The sequence below is a fragment of the Vicia villosa genome, linkage group LG5, assembly GCF_029867415.1.
Source record: "Vicia villosa cultivar HV-30 ecotype Madison, WI linkage group LG5, Vvil1.0, whole genome shotgun sequence".
Taxonomy (NCBI): Eukaryota; Viridiplantae; Streptophyta; class Magnoliopsida; order Fabales; family Fabaceae; genus Vicia; species Vicia villosa.
The window spans coordinates 5,107,575-5,119,607 of NC_081184.1; the positions used below are offsets into that span (position 1 = coordinate 5,107,575).

At 36.5% G+C, this 12,033-nt stretch overlaps 1 non-coding gene across 1 annotated transcript; it reads left to right on the forward strand.

Moving 5' to 3' along the window:
- The first annotated feature begins 11,590 nt into the window (after positions 1-11,590).
- Positions 11,591-11,674, forward strand: TRNAL-CAA (transfer RNA leucine (anticodon CAA)). Its single transcript has one exon. It is a non-coding gene; the product is annotated as a tRNA-Leu (tRNA).
- The last annotated feature ends 359 nt before the right edge of the window (positions 11,675-12,033 follow it).

Here is a 12,033-nt window from a genome sequence, read left to right on the forward strand (position 1 = left end):
CAAATTTCAACAACATTTTCCCCCCAATTGTCACTTTTCTCTACGTTATATATTGGGGATATCAGCCACAAAAAAGGGGGGACGATTCAGAGGAAAACCAGCCACGAAATTCACAACAAAAACCTCTGCAAATTTATCTCTAAAACCTCTTTCAAAAACACGCTCACCACTCTCCATTCACAAACTCAGAAACCCACCCTCAAATCTCTTTTCACTCTCAACCTGCAAAAGAAATCCACAAACTTTCTGCAGAAAACTTAAACCTTCAACACACTTCCATCAACCCACTTTACTGTAAACACAACAACTCACCTTCGTCGCACCAAAATCAACACTCAACTACCAATATTAAACCTTACATACAGCTCTGCTAAACCAAGATCATACTCACAACCTCGCAGCTCACCCTCAACCGAGTCACTCAACAACAAGCGACATAGAGCCACACTCACACGAAACTAAGAGAAGTGGCATTGCGAAACGGAGAAGATCAAAGAAGAGCATACCTGAGGGATCCTGAAATCGATTCGGTCTTTGGTTGGTGTTCCTGGCTATGTTATAACTTTCTTTTTCCATTTCTATTGTTCATGATGATGTATTGATGTAACCTGTAACTTCTTCGAATCTAATGAAATTGGGGCTTTAGGGTTTGATTTGGGGTTAGGGTTTATGATTGTGTTGTGTTTGTTTGATTGTTGGTAACCGGAATCGGGAATGGTGAGAAACAGAGAAGAAGAGAGATTAAGTTTTTTTTTGTGTTTGTTCTGAGAGTTGAATCGAGAGAAAGAGAGAGGTGAGATTAAGAACTTTGTTGTTGTTGTCATTTGTGTAACCGAACGAGATTGAGTGAGATTGTTGAGAGAGCGAGGAACAGATTGTTGTTATAGCTGTGTTGTGTTTCAACGAGAGAGATCAGAGTGAGAACTGAGAGATGAGCGTGAATGATTGAGAGAAGAGGCGCTGTTGCCTTGTGTTTTGATTAGGTCTCTGCGGAAAGCGTGGAGGAACTGAAAGAAGGGCGGATCCGGGTCACACTGACCCGACCCGGTCCGACCCAAACATTTTTTTAATTCAGTTTTTTTTATTATCATTTTGGGAGTTTACACCCCTATTTCACAATTTCATCATTTTTTTTTGTTTAATTTTAATTGTAACTTTAGTTTTAGTCTTTTAAACAAATAAACTAAAAAAAATATTTACTGTTTATTTTATTTATTAGATTTATTAAAAGACCAAAAAATATCTTCTTTTATTTGTATTTTTTTATAGAATTTCTTTCTAAATATTTTAAAAATGATCCAAAAATTGCTTTTTTAATCGAATCGAGTTTTGAGTTCTAATGGAAAGGGAGGGTTCGTACGTACTTGTACGATTTGTCCTAAAAGTATTTGGGTGATGGCCGTTAAGCTTTTATTCGAATACTTTGATTCCATTAAACGCTCCATAAAACTCGATTTAATTCACCCTTTTTTTTTAACAAAAAAAACACCTTCTTTTAATCAAATCATTTTACCTATAATGGAAAGAAGAGTTTGTACGTACTTGTACAATTTGTTCTTTAAACATTTAGGCGATGGCCGTTAAGCCTTTGTTTGGATGTTTAAACTCCATTAAAGACTTCTAAAAACCCGATTTAGCAAATACTCTTTCAAGTATTTTAAGCGATGGCCGTTAAGCTTTTGTTTAAATACTTGAATCCAATTTAAAAGTACTTCAAACTCAATCCATTTCTTTTACAAAACAATTTCAAACTCATCAAATCATCTTCATCACCTACGAGGAGGTTGTATGTACTTGTACAATTTTCTCTTTCAAACGTTTGGGCGATGGCCGTTAAGCTTTTGTTTAAATGTTTGATTTCTCTTAACAAACAAACTTTCAATTCATTCACACCCTTTTACATCCTAAAACACTTTTTTTCATAAAATGAGACACTTAGTCAAAATTCAAATGCAATTATACTTCCACATGTGAAGAACGAATGTTTCCCACTCGAATGCGATGATGGCCAAAATCCTGTTTTAACTGCGATTTAGTCATCCATTCTTGTAGTGATGCAAACAATCTATTATCCATGTGCGCATAGTATTGTTTGAATGCGATCGAGTACCTCTCGCTAAAATCAACCAACAAATTCGGCGTTTTAGCCCGAACTACGATTGCTCTGACTTTCCCATTGCACTAGGGAATACGTAGGCACAAGATACGAATGTCTTGGCGAGCACAATAATAAAAAACCTTTTTTTGTTTCTTCCTTCTTTCCAACCTAATAAATAACGCAAGTAGATATAAGCTAACAATCGATTACAAGAATAACTAAATGGGTCCCATCGAGTACGATGGAGGTGAGGGGTGCTAATACCTTCCCCTTGCTTAACCGACTCCCGAACCTAAATTTGGTTGCAATGACCATCTTATCCGTTTTCTTTTTATCTGTGGGTTTTATCGATATTTTCCCTTTCCTTCTTGGAATAAATAAAGTTCGGTGGCGACTCTGTTGTACTTCGAGCGCGCGATAACGTTCGAGTCACATTTTTACCGCTACAGAAAGTGGCGACTCTGCTGGGGAATATCCTAAGAGAGTCAACCCTAGTTTAGTTTGTTTTATGTTTGAGTGTTTGTTTTTGTTTGTTTATTCTTGTGTTTTTTATGTTTATGTTCTTTATATTTATTCTTGAATTATTTATGTTTCTTTACTCTTGCTTTACCGCTTTTTATTTATTTCTGTATATACTTAATTGTGGGTATGGGAATGATATTTGAGTGAAGCTCTCAACCCGAGCTTTTGAAAAACAAGAGAAACACAAAAGTTAGGAGGTGGTTGTGTAGTGTTAGCCCCCAAAGTGCACACCTTGAATGGCTAATACGAAAACCCCACTTGGAGGAGACTTAGTCATGAAATTTGTCATAAGATGGTTCACCCATCGCATGGCAGAAATCTGATTTCGTCGCTAACTCCAAGGACCTTTAGAACCCGTTCCATCTGTAGAGGTTATGTTATATCCAAAAACTCTAGAGCTAACCTTGTGAGGGGATTCTTGGGTAAAGAATTTAGAACTGTCCTAACTTAGGGAGCCTTCCTCAATAGGTTGTTTTTGTTATCACGCTTTGGATCCAACATTGCATGACATTGCATATCATTTGCATCACGCCAGTACCTCATTCCAACTGTCTCTTTCATTCAGTTATCTATCAACTGTCAAACTGGTTCCTCCACACGAGTACGAGACTAGAGCCAACGTCAGACGAAGAATGGCGGACCAAGAACAACATAATGCTGAAGTTAGAATGGAGATTGAGGATTTGAAGTCAGGAATGACTAAGCTCACCGAGATGTTGCAAGTTCTGATTGCTAGAGGAGAACCACCTCAAAGGACTGTCATTCAAGAGGTCGCCGACGATGTTGAAGACCCTATTCCTGTTCAGAGGCCCGCCACTACATGGCCTGAGTTTGGTTTACCTCCTGATTATTCTCCACCTCACGCTACTACTGCTATGTTGGGCCAACCTTTGCGACCAATGTTCCAAGCTCCGATCATGACCGAGTCTCAGCCAATTGTGCACGCTGCTGCCCAAACTACTTATGGGAATCCTCTCTTTGAGTACCATGCTGGAGATCATCAAAGTGAAAGTCAAAAAGAAGCTGGTGACATCGATGAAGTCAGAGAACAGTATCAAATCCTGGAGAAAAGACTAAGAGCCATGGAAGGTGCTGGTTATTTTGGGGTTGCTGCTGAGAATATGTGTTTGGTTTCTGACCTGGTTATACCTGCAAAGTTTAAAACTCCTGAGTTTGAAAAGTACAAAGGGTACACTTGTCCAAGAAGTCATTTGACCATGTACTACCGCAAGATGGCTGCCTACACCAAGAACGACAAATTGCTGATTCATTGTTTTCAAGATAGCCTGACTGGTGCTTCCCTGAAGTGGTATATGGGACTGGAGAAGAGTCATATTCATTGTTTCCAAGATCTGAATGATGCTTTCATGAAACAATACAAGTACAATCTGGATATGGCACCTGATCGCCGTCAACTACAAAACATGTCTCAGAAAGAAAGGGAACCCTTCAAGGAGTATGCTCAACGCTGGAGAGAGCTAGCTTCTCAAGTGGAACCTCCGTTGGCCGAGAAAGAATTAACTGGAATGTTCATGGATACTCTCTCACCTTTCTATTGGGAAAAGATGATTGGAAGCGTGTCCTCCAACTTTACTGACTTGGTGACTATTGGTCAAAGGCTAGAGGAAGGAATTAAGAACGGCAAGGTTGCCAATGCTGCTGAATCCTTTAATGGTGCAAGAAAGTCTTTTGGAAACTTCCATAAGAAAAAGGTAGGAGAAACAAATGCTGTGAGTGATGAAGGAAGAAGACCTCGTCAAAGGACTAATAACTATGATCAACCAATTGTAGTTACAGTTGCTCCTGTGACCAAGGCTCCACAAGTTCAAGCTCCTCAACCTCAAGCTGCTAATCAGAATCAGAATCGTGCTGACACCCGCTTTGATCCTATTCCTATGTCATACACTGAATTGTATCCCGCGTTGGTTCATAAAGGGTTGATTACGACTAGGTCTCCACCTCCGCTTCGAGATCCTCCTCCAAGAGGATTCCGATCTGACCTTCATTGTGAGTTTCATCAAGGTGGTATAGGACATGACTTGGAAGGTTGCTATGCACTGAAGACTAGAGTACAAGAGTTGATTAATGCGAAGATGCTCACTTTCAAGGACATCAATCCCAATGTTGTCAACAATCCTTTGCCAAAACTGAGTGGCTGAAGACCGAGCAAGCTGTGTTATTTCCTAAAGCCAAGTGTTTCAGACAGGATAGCTCCTCCTCGTCATTGATTAGTCACTAGGCCTTGTTTCCTTCTGTTTGCAATGTCCTTATTTTATTTTGTGTACTGCATTGAACTCTGTTTGTTCCTGAATGTTAATTTTAATGAAATGAGCATTACATATTTGAATCAATCCATTTACATCCATTGTGTTTATCTTTATACTTTATCTTTCAAAAAAAAAAACAAAAATATATACCTTGCTCACTTTCTTTATCAAACTTTTGTTTTATGCAAAGATTGGAGGGAGGATGATGACAACGAAATACCCAAATTGTTGAACTGTATGCTTTTAAATAATACTTTGCTGATGATGTAAAGGCATTGTTTCAATCCCCAAACACTGGAGAAATAAGGAAGTTAATCCCTAGTCAACCCCTTTGAGCCTTCGAAGTTGGAGTTTCTTTTTTAAACGAAAAAACCCGCAATTTTAACCTGGGGCAGGGTAGTTCTCAGTTAATTTACCTGTGCATTCAAATTCAAGATAATCATTAAGTACACCTTTCAATAAGGGTTTCAACTAAAAGTGACCAAGATGGTTATCATTAATCATTACCGAGGCAGTCACTGTCTTTCCAAAAAAAAAATTCATAGAAAAAACCCGCTAAGTCAAAACCTACGAAGGAGACTTAGGCAAAACTGGGGCATCCCGCTAGCTGTAACTTCAAAAGAAACAGTTCAGGCAAAAATTAGGGATATATAAAAATAAAAAAAAAATGTCATAAATTCCTTGAACAACCATAAAATGTTGTGACTATCAAAAGGAAGAAGTGACTGCCATCTCGAATATTCCCTTGGTCTTTAAACCATCATCGTTATCATAGGTGCAAATCCGAAAGCCTCTTGGTGCCTGAATGCATAATTTGAATTAACTGAGCGTAGGATTGAAGTTCATCACGAAGAATGGGGTGGGTGCAAATGAATTTTGAGCCTATATCCTTTGTTTCTGAAAACCGTGAACCAAGCCGCGTTACAACCTTCAAAAGACCTAATTGAAGCAAGGTTTATTTTGAAAGCATACTATAACAAGGGTGCGTTAACCTGACTCCTAAAGATTTTTGCAAACTGTTTGTTTTACCATACCTTTGCTTTGTCCATCACTTTAAATGTCTAGACAACTATGTTTGGATCTTTGATTCATTTGCTATACATCAGTAACACCTTTTCAATAAATGACTTTGATTTCAAAATATGTTTTGAGTGTTATATTAAAATTACCATTTTTGAATGAACATTTTATTTGCAAGTAAGTACTCATCTTCAAGGAAGTTCAAACAGTCGAGAAACTTGATAAGTGATCCTATCAGGGGCACGTTACTTCAAGATCCTGTTGTTCAAAATTTATGTTGGGGCAAGCATTCCCAACTTTCATTTCAAGGAATGAAGCAACGATCAGGTAACAATCAGCCAGTCAGGGGCATTCTTCTTCAGCGATCCCGAGCAGTTTAGCAGTCCTTCCCAAAAGGATCGTCAGTGTGACATAACAGAGTTGACAATGTTCTTGTGTTGAGGAATCAGAGTTCCAATCTTACTTCACAAAAGAGTCTACCTCAGTTGTCATAACCAATTGCATCACATTGATCATTCATCACGCATAGAAAATTCAATATCATGCATCAAAACAAAATTCATACTCATCTGCATTCTTTCAATGCCACATTGTTATCAACACTTTATCTGGTTATCAAAGCCCAACTTACTTGGCATCTACCAAAACAATGCTTGTCTCTTCATCCAAAGCTACTGTTGGATTTATATTTGTCTCTTTTCTTCCAATGCTACTATTGGATGTCTTCTTGTTTCTCCCCGTCCAATGCTACTATTGGATGTCTTTTGTTCCTCTTCCTCTTCCTCTAAGGCTACTATTGGATTTGTATTTGTTTCTCTCTGTCTAAAGCTACTGTTGGACATGATGTTTCTCACCTTTTATCCAAAGCTACTGTTGGATACCACAATCCTTAGTAAAGTGTTATTCAAAGCTACTGTTGAATGATCTTTACATCTCTGAGCTGAAATACAATTCTTTTCTCATCCAAAGCCACTATTGGATGTTCTTGAGTTTGTTTTCTCATCCAATGCTACTATTGGATGTTCGCTCATATTTTCCAAAATTGGCATCCATGTCATCTATTGCTCCTCAGGATGACTCTGATATATTTTCTGGTTCAGGTTTCCTTTTTTGCATTCAAAGCCACTGTTGAATCTCTTTGGTTTCCGTATTATCCAAAGCTACTGTTGGATTGTCCCCGATATTTTTCAGAGTTTGGATTCCATTCGTTCAAAGCTACTGTTGGACGCCTCTGTTATATCTCTGAGTTTGGAGGTTTCCTCTTGCATTCAAAGCCACTGTTGAGTCTTGTTGGTTTCCTTCCATCCGAAGCTACTGTCGGATGTCTCCGATGTTTCCCCAGAGTTTGGAACTTTTGTTTTTCAGATTCATTTAAATCTACTCTTGAATGTCTCTGATGATTTCCGCCGCCTAAAGCTACTCTTAGACATTCCCACTATCTTTTTACCCAAAGTTTTATCTCTCGTTTCCAAGTTTCTCCATCAACAGTTTGTCTCCTATGACACTATATTCCCCACAGAATTCAGAGTGTCCCATATCATATTGCATTCAAAATAACAAAAAAAGAGTCCATGCATTACATTCCATTTGCATATGAAGGACAAAAATTGTGTACTTTGTATTTAAGTCTCTTCATATCTTCAATAGAAGAAACTTAAATAGGGGCATCTGTCGCACCCCAATTTTTGACCTACAATATTTCATTCATTTTGTCAAATCACATTCATGTTTCATGCGCATTCATCATTCATTCATCGCATCGTTGCATATCGACTTTCATCAAAGTCAACAAAAACAACTTATATTTCACATATTTTTAGTCAAGTTACTTTGTTATCGAACTTTTTTTTACTTTTTACTTTCCATAGAGTTTAGTTTTTCTTATCATTACCTTTCTTATTAAAAAGTATTAAAAAATAATTAGTTTTAGAGTTTTAGTTTAAATTTTGATTACTTTTGTTTATTTTGTTTATTTATTACTTTTGATTGTTTATTATTAGTTTAGATAAAAAATAAGAAGGCTTTTTGTTGTTTAGGCCCAAATTGGTTTTATAAAGTCCACTTATCATTTTTTTTTACAGTAAACAAAAACAAACAAAAATGATACAATTTTAACAAAAAAAAAAAAGAGTTTGTCTTCTTCTGCTTGCACCCTATCCCACGCCCTGTTTCTTCTGCCATGCTATATCACTATCCCACCAACTTGCTGCTCCCCATGCCATGCCAAATATTGCATCAAAATGGAACAACAAATCTGCATAAACAAAAGCAAGAAATCAGTTTCCATAAGTGTTCAAATTTCAACAACATTTTCCCCCCAATTGTCACTTTTCTCTACGTTATATATTGGGGATATCAGCCACAAAAAAGGGGGGACGATTCAGAGGAAAACCAGCCACGAAATTCACAACAAAAACCTCTGCAAATTTATCTCTAAAACCTCTTTCAAAAACACGCTCACCACTCTCCATTCACAAACTCAGAAACCCACCCTCAAATCTCTTTTCACTCTCAACCTGCAAAAGAAATCCACAAACTTTCTGCAGAAAACTTAAACCTTCAACACACTTCCATCAACCCACTTTACTGTAAACACAACAACTCACCTTCGTCGCACCAAAATCAACACTCAACTACCAATATTAAACCTTACATACAGCTCTGCTAAACCAAGATCATACTCACAACCTCGCAGCTCACCCTCAACCGAGTCACTCAACAACAAGCGACATAGAGCCACACTCACACGAAACTAAGAGAAGTGGCATTGCGAAACGGAGAAGATCAAAGAAGAGCATACCTGAGGGATCCTGAAATCGATTCGGTCTTTGGTTGGTGTTCCTGGCTATGTTATAACTTTCTTTTTCCATTTCTATTGTTCATGATGATGTATTGATGTAACCTGTAACTTCTTCGAATCTAATGAAATTGGGGCTTTAGGGTTTGATTTGGGGTTAGGGTTTATGATTGTGTTGTGTTTGTTTGATTGTTGGTAACCGGAATCGGGAATGGTGAGAAACAGAGAAGAAGAGAGATTAAGTTTTTTTTTGTGTTTGTTCTGAGAGTTGAATCGAGAGAAAGAGAGAGGTGAGATTAAGAACTTTGTTGTTGTTGTCATTTGTGTAACCGAACGAGATTGAGTGAGATTGTTGAGAGAGCGAGGAACAGATTGTTGTTATAGCTGTGTTGTGTTTCAACGAGAGAGATCAGAGTGAGAACTGAGAGATGAGCGTGAATGATTGAGAGAAGAGGCGCTGTTGCCTCTTGTGTTTTGATTAGGTCTCTGCGGAAAGCGTGGAGGAACTGAAAGAAGGGCGGATCCGGGTCACACTGACCCGACCCGGTCCGACCCAAACATTTTTTTAATTCAGTTTTTTTTATTATCATTTTGGGAGTTTACACCCCTATTTCACAATTTCATCATTTTTTTTTGTTTAATTTTAATTGTAACTTTAGTTTTAGTCTTTTAAACAAATAAACTAAAAAAAATATTTACTGTTTATTTTATTTATTAGATTTATTAAAAGACCAAAAAATATCTTCTTTTATTTGTATTTTTTTATAGAATTTCTTTCTAAATATTTTAAAAATGATCCAAAAATTGCTTTTTTAATCGAATCGAGTTTTGAGTTCTAATGGAAAGGGAGGGTTCGTACGTACTTGTACGATTTGTCCTAAAAGTATTTGGGTGATGGCCGTTAAGCTTTTATTCGAATACTTTGATTCCATTAAACGCTCCATAAAACTCGATTTAATTCACCCTTTTTTTTTAACAAAAAAAACACCTTCTTTTAATCAAATCATTTTATCTATAATGGAAAGAAGAGTTTGTACGTACTTGTACAATTTGTTCTTTAAACATTTAGGCGATGGCCGTTAAGCCTTTGTTTGGATGTTTAAACTCCATTAAAGACTTCTAAAAACCCGATTTAGCAAATACTCTTTCAAGTATTTTAAGCGATGGCCGTTAAGCTTTTGTTTAAATACTTGAATCCAATTTAAAAGTACTTCAAACTCAATCCATTTCTTTTACAAAACAATTTCAAACTCATCAAATCATCTTCATCACCTACGAGGAGGTTGTACGTACTTGTACAATTTTCTCTTTCAAACGTTTGGGCGATGGCCGTTAAGCTTTTGTTTAAATGTTTGATTTCTCTTAACAAACAAACTTTCAATTCATTCACACCCTTTTACATCCTAAAACACTTTTTTTCATAAAATGAGACACTTAGTCAAAATTCAAATGCAATTATACTTCCACATGTGAAGAACGAATGTTTCCCACTCGAATGCGATGATGGCCAAAATCTTGTTTTAACTGCGATTTAGTCATCCATTCTTGTAGTGATGCAAACAATCTATTATCCATGTGCGCATAGTATTGTTTGAATGCGATCGAGTACCTCTCGCTAAAATCAACCAACAAATTCGGCGTTTTAGCCCGAACTACGATTGCTCTGACTTTCCCATTGCACTAGGGAATACGTAGGCACAAGATACGAATGTCTTGGCGAGCACAATAATAAAAAACCTTTTTTTGTTTCTTCCTTCTTTCCAACCTAATAAATAACGCAAGTAGATATAAGCTAACAATCGATTACAAGAATAACTAAATGGGTCCCATCGAGTACGATGGAGGTGAGGGGTGCTAATACCTTCCCCTTGCTTAACCGACTCCCGAACCTAAATTTGGTTGCAATGACCATCTTATCCGTTTTCTTTTTATCTGTGGGTTTTATCGATATTTTCCCTTTCCTTCTTGGAATAAATAAAGTTCGGTGGCGACTCTGTTGTACTTCGAGCGCGCGATAACGTTCGAGTCACATTTTTACCGCTACACTAGTGACGCACCAAATTTGATTTAAGTAGATACATCGACTGTTTAGTTCAAAAACTAGGCGTCGGGTCATCTATAATTATATATTAATTCATCCTTTTTCGCCAAATTATCATTGACTATGAAACGGTATGTGTATTCCAAACGATTTAGGTCATTGTGTGTGGGAAAAAATGAATAAATAGCTAGTCTCAATGATGTAGACATGTGATAAAGTTCTGAGTTTGTTATCAACATTAAAATAGAATTAATAAATGCATTTGGGTATGCTTGGATTTGAATTATATTCCATAAGGGCTGTTGAACGGTCTCATAAGAAAAAAAGAAAATATTGACTTTGGTATTATTTCTATAGTTATCATTGTCTTATGAATAATTTATGCAGAAAACACTAAGGTAGAGTTTCTTATGAAGCATGCCTACGAGTTACCATATTCTCTTACAAGACTAGGAAAATTTCAACATAGTTTTCAAATTTTGATTAGTAATCCTACATGTATCCAAAATATTCTTATTAATGAAATTGAATAAACATGTTTTATTCAAAAAAATATTTTGGTAAGAGTACATAACTCAGTTACTTTAGGACAAAAACTTAAGAGGTCAGTACATATTTCTAAAAATGGAAAAATAAAAGGTGATAGTAGTGGAGTTAAGGTAAAATCTTATTACCATGTGTAAGTTCAACTATTAAATATCAAATTTGTAATATAGAGATAAAATGTCACATAATCACTACTAAGTAAACAATGTAGATACAAAATATTTTCATGCATGTTGATTCATTCTTACGAAATTAGTGTTTAGTGATATATTAACATAGTTCGATAAATTAACATTCAAGTCAGGATGGCCGAGTGGTCTAAGGCGCCAGACTCAAGTTCTGGTCTTCGTGAGAGGGCGTGGGTTCAAATCCCACTTCTGACATTTTTTATAACATGTGATTTAAGTGACAAAACAAATTATCTATCGTTTTAAAAATCGAGAATCGTAAAGACAAAAATCAATAGACAACATAGAAAATCAAGCAGTTCATGCTTTAATTATAAAAAACGATTTCGAAACGAACATGGACATGAATCGAAAGAGGGAATTTCAAGAGTTTTAAAAATCGAGAATCGTAAAGACAAAAATCAATAGACAACATAGAAAATCAAGCAGTTCATGCTTTAATTATAAAAAACGATTTCGAAACGAACATGGACATGAATCGAAAGAGGGAATTTCAAGAGCAAACAAATGGGGTGATGCTTAACAAGTCCCAAATAACAAGATTTCACAAGTTT